Below are 6000 nucleotides of genomic sequence, written 5' to 3' on the forward strand. Positions count from 1 at the left end.
ATTAGGTCATATAAGTCTCTGTAGGCCTCTGAAATCATCCTGCTCATCATCAAGACAAATTTATTGAGCAGGAGAAATGATAGGGCCAGATAAAGAGCTTGAGAAAAATCATACTGGAAGCTATACAGAGAATAGAATGAAGTGAGGAAAATAGTTAAGATATGAGATCAGAGAGACCATTGCAATTTTTTTTTTTTTTTTTTTAAAGACAAAGGTGAATTTAGAGCCTAAACTAAGCTTGTGGCTAGGAGTTCAGAGAGGAACCAGATCCAAGAGAGGAGGAGGAGGTTCACACTGAAATTTAGCAATGTATTAATTTGTAAGGTGAGTGGTAACAAGGTATCATTGAATAACATGGGAGAATACAAGAATGATGCCATCTGTACAGAAGCAGGGAATCTGAGGAAAGCTGGTTTGGGGTGGAGGGAAGATGAGTTTTTGATGAGTTTGTTCTACCTTTAGATATTTTGTAGGAAATGTTCAATGTATATTGATTTGGCACTTAAGGATGTGGATCTGTGAGTCATCTATATAAAGATGGTGAACCTACAAGAGCTAGTAGAAGAAAAACATGATGAAAAGATGCTCCAAGACAAGAGTCTAGGAGGCATCATTTGAATGATTAATCCAGAAGGGATGCTGAGAAGTGACTCACTGAGGAAAACCGGGAGCCAAGAGTGTCCAGGAGAGGTTGGCCATTTAAAAAATAGTTTCCTGAAAACATCCTTTATTAAAATGTAAAGGAAGGTGTTTTGTTTCTCATGTTAAACTTAAGTTTGCAGACCTGGCAAGCCTACATTTTAAATCTGGGATGCTAGAATAGCATTAAATTAAATTACTAATAGCTTAAAGCAATTGGAAATATGACTGAGATGAAGTAAATTCCCCAACCTGTTTAAATTCTTAATTTTGTACCCTTTATTGGGTACTCATTATTGGAGCAGGTTGAGAGATGCTTAGAAGCTTGATAATCGTCTGGCCAAATGGAATTCTTGGAAAAAGGTTGCTCCAGTATTAGAGAACATTGGTACTAGAAACTAAAAATTACTCAGTATTCCAAGCTTGGAAGACCTCATGAATTAGATAAAACGTGGCATGCCTAATCTAGCTATCACATTTCTTCCCTATTCTTTAGTCCGAAACTTAGAAACAAAATAGACCCGTCTTTGCCAAGAGCATTTCACTTGAAAACTCTGGAGAGATTAGATGAGCAGGATGAATAATCCACCCTAGTTAATAACTTCCCATTCTCTGTTAGTGTCACCAGGCATTGGTAATGCAATGGCTTTCCTTCACCTCAAGATAGAATCCATTTGTTTCTGTATTGGTGAAGCAGTCCTTTTACTCAGGTTGGGGGAAGTAGACCTTGAGAGAGAGTGTCTTGGAATGTTCAAAGGATGCATGTCGGGTGAGCATTTTAAACTTCTCTTCAGTAATCTTTTGTAAAGAAAAAAAGTTCATTTCCTTACCCAATCCAACTGATCCCCTTGTTCTCTTGCCCCTTTCTTTTCAGTGCCATTCTAAATAATTTGTTTTCCCATCTTTTCATTGTTCATCACTCAGAGATATTTCTGAAGCACCATCATCATAGCCCCTAAGGAAAACCTAAAGTTCAATTCAGACTTGTGTGAAATGTGATGAAATCTAAAAAACACATTTGTCTAATATCATTAGACTGGTGAATTTGAGAAGAATTATGTAGCCACCTTGTTAAGTCTACATTAGAAAATAAATTTGTACATGAGATATATCTGACCAAGAATAATTTGATAATCTGGAAGATAAATAACATTTGAAATAATAGTTTCAGGAATATGTCCCAATGGCAGAAATTTCATATGAGGATATAAAAAATATTCCTATAGTTTATGAAAATAAAATGGATATTAAGGACAAAGAAACCAAAATGAAATCCAATGTTTTTCCGTAGGAAGAAGAATCTTTAGAATTATAACATTTTGGCTATAAGTAATTAGAACTTTAAGAAGACCAACCTTTAATTTGCTAGAAAATTTATTGGAGCCCTTACCATATGCTTGCTCATGCATTTCTAGAAGTAGTCATGGACTGCAGCACAATATGATGAGTTTGTAGATTACTTAGACAACTGTGAATCCTGATGAAAGATGAACATCTATATGAGAGTGAAGCAGGAACCCAATGTCAGAAGTCTAGTGCTGTATGCAAATGCCTTGTGATAATAGTGTCATTTGTTTACCATTTTACTATGTAACTGAGAATGTGCTTAATTTGGGGAGTGCTGAAGTGGATGAAAGGGCTTTGGAATAATTTGTCAACTTAAAAATCTATAATTTTATATTGCACCTCTATTTACTTTATGTTCCCCTTGAGTTTCAAAGTATGAGATTGCTATAAAGTCTCATTATAGTATTCGGGGATGAATCTAATTTGTTACTGTTCCCATTTTTTTTTTTTTCACTTAGATCATAATAAAATTGTATTTCAGATATGAGACATCATTGGTAACTTAATTGTTAAATGGTTGCAGAGTTGGGAGATGAGCATCTAGCTAGGTTAATTCTCAGAAGACAGACATTCAATTCTTCACCCAACTAGATGATAAGTCTTTGTAGATTAGAAAACCTACCAAATCTTGGTCTCTACTGGGATAGGTATTGAGAGCCCAAAATCTCCATACTGTCATAACACATTAGAGTAAGACTATGAATAGGAAGGGATATTTTTTTTCCCATTTATTATATATTTTTTTCAATTACAACCTTCAGAGGGCAGTAGAGAAACACCACAGGAACAATGCAAGATTTAATACTTTTGTGTGATTTTAATTTGCAAATATTCAGAATTAAGTTGATTTTTAAAAGGTTTTTCAATTTTCAAAATTAACCTTCCAGTTTCTAAAGAATAATGGATCAAAAAAGTAATAGAAACCTCTCTAAGTACAGGCCTCTCTATAGTCGAGTTAAGTATCTTATGTCTATATCTTGCTATTTTGAAAAACTTAAATGTTGGCAAAATACTAACACTAATACTTATTCTGAATTAGCACAATCCTGCTGGAATTTGAAGACTCCCTTTCAGTTATTATCACAAAGTTTTGTGGCATAATAGGGAATAAAACTTTCTATATATGAGAGCTTATGGAAGACTTTGGAAGGAAATATACTATTATAAAATTGGAGTGCATTCCATGATCTGAAAGACAGATTTCTTAATTTCCTTTGGTCCAGTGCAAGTGATATTAAAAGAAAAGGGCTTTAAATTTAAGTAAATGCATTGAAGAGAGGAGCATGGTGTAGTTACAAGAGTTGGATTTCATTTTAGTACTGTCCTATGCACCAATTTGCTATGTGACCTTTACATTACCATTGAACTCATCATTTGACCTCTTGTGACTTAATTTGGCTTACCTGTTTTATAAATAAGAGTCTCTGAGAACTTTTTCATACCTCTCTCCTTTCCTAAGCCAATAATAATACTTCCTCTTCCAAATCTTATTAATACTTGGCTTGCACCACCTCTATATAGATATTTCAGAATGTTTTGTATATTATGCTATAGTTATACTCAATTAGAAGCTCCATTAATATAAAGGCCAGGTCCATTTTAATGCCTTTTCTAATGTCTAGCATGGTGTCAGAATATAGACAGTAATCACAAATCTGCCCAGTTCATTTTATTTTTTTTATTTTATTTTTTTATTTTTTTTATTATATATTTCTTTATAATATTATCCCTTGTATTCATTTTTCCAAATTATCCCCCCCCCGCCTCTACTCCCTCCCCCCGATGACAGGCAGTCCCATACATTTTACATGTGTTACAATATAACCTAGATACAATACATGTGTGTAAATACCATTTTCTTGTTTCACAATAAGCATTAGATTCCAAAGGTACATGTAACCTGGGCAGACAGATATTAGTGCTAACAATTTACATTCACTTCCCATTGTTTCTTCTCTGGGTGTAGCTACCTCTGTCCATCATTGATCAACTGGAAGTGAGTTGGCTCTTCTTTATGTTGAAGATTTCCACTTCCATCAGAATACATCCTCATACAGTGTTGTTGTTGAAGTGTACAGTGATCTTCTGGTTCTGCTCATTTCACTCAGCATCAGTTGATGTAACCCAGTTCATTTTAAATTCCCTTTGGGGTGAAGCAAAAAAAATCTCTTCCACATGATAACCTGTGGAATTTTCAACAGTGATTGTGCCCTACTAATATGTTGTCTCTTCTCATAGCTAAACTTCCCCCGAGACTTAAACTGGTATCCCTTAAATTTTGAACTATAATTATTATACAACAAATCAACATCTTTCTTTAAAATGTGATACCCAGATTAGGATCTGGCTATGATGACAATCTGTAATTACAGAGGAAATATAACCTTGTTTTCTTTGGACATTATTATAAATGGAGCATAAGAATCTGAATGGGGATGTACATTTTTAAAAGTCATTTGATGCTTGCTTGAAAAGAAATCCCTATTATACCTTATAGTTGTCCAGCCTTTCTTAACTACCGTAATGTACTATTTCCCTAGGTGATCTATTCCACTTTTGGATAGTTCTAATTATTAAGTTTTCTCTCTCATCAGATCTCTTTGTATCTTCTACCTATTATTTCTAGTTCTTCCTGCTGAGGTTAAGCACTATTCTAATTTTTCTTCTAGCATCATCAACAGTATCAAATACTAGAAGATAGACATCAAGCCCCCCTTAAGTCTTGTCTTCAAACTAAACATTGACAATTTCTGCAATTGGGGGCAGATTTTTTCATAGGTATGTATTTGCGGACATCTATAATTTTAGTTGCCTTTGTTAAAAGGAAAAGTCTTTAAGAAGGCAAAAGAGACAAAGGGACAAAGAGAATTAAAAAGAATATATTATATCAAGGTAGAAACATCTTTTGACAGGCTGCTCACTGGGGATTCAAGATGGAGTCAATTTTTATTGATAACTTTCATAATTAGACAATATAGATAGGTCCACATCAGTAAAAGAGAATAGGCCATTGTACCTCAGCACCTCCCCAAATACAGTAAATGAAGACTGCAAGTAATTCCTCCATGGTATATAGCAGGTAATTAATGCAAAGGCTGCAGCTTGAGAGTTAACCTCAACAGAGCCTCTTTCCAAACACTGATTCTTTCTTCCTCCCTCCCTTTCTCCCTGCCTCCTTTCTTCCCCCTTCCCTTCCCCCCTCCTCTTCCTCAATCATCCTCCCTCCCCTATCTTCCCTCCCTCCCTCCTTTCCTTCCTCCCTCCTTTCCTTCCTTCCTTTTACTTGGTCTCTAAGGGAAAAAAAGTGGGAGTGATGGGAGGAATTTCCAAATTTTTTGGTTTGATGACAGGAAAATCTTACTAGCCATTTGAAAGTGGAATGCATAGCCTGGTGAGGTGGTAATGCATCTTTTTTAATTTTTTTTTTCTGATTATACATGTACATTAATTTTTTTTAATACACATTTCCTTATGTGTATCATGTTGGGAAAGGAAAATCTGAACAAAGAAAAAGATAACAAAATAAAAAACAAAAGGGGGTGGAGAGTGAACATAGCATGTGTTAATTTACATTCAGTCTCCATAGTTCTTTCTTGGGATGCAAATAATGTTTTTGATCCAAAGTTTATTTGGGACTGTCTTGGATCACTGAACCACTAGGAAGAATCAAGTCTGACATTGTTGATCATCACACAATCTTGATGTTACTGTATACAGTGTATTCCTTATTCTACTTGTTTTGCTCAGCATCAATTCATGCAAATCTTTCCAGACTTTTCTAAAATCAGCTTGTTCATCATTTTTCATTTATTTATTTATTTTTTCCTGAGGCTGGTGTTAAGTGACTTGCCCAGGGTCACACAGCTAGGAAGGGTTAAGTGTCTGAGACCTGATTTGAACTGGGGTCCTCCTGAATTCAAGGCTGGTGCTCTATCCACTGCGCCACCTAGTTGCCCCATTCATCATTTTTTTATAGAACAATATAATATAGAATTTTATAGAATATCCTTGGGA

The sequence above is a fragment of the Sminthopsis crassicaudata genome, chromosome 3 (assembly GCF_048593235.1).
Source record: "Sminthopsis crassicaudata isolate SCR6 chromosome 3, ASM4859323v1, whole genome shotgun sequence".
Taxonomy (NCBI): domain Eukaryota; kingdom Metazoa; phylum Chordata; class Mammalia; order Dasyuromorphia; family Dasyuridae; genus Sminthopsis; species Sminthopsis crassicaudata.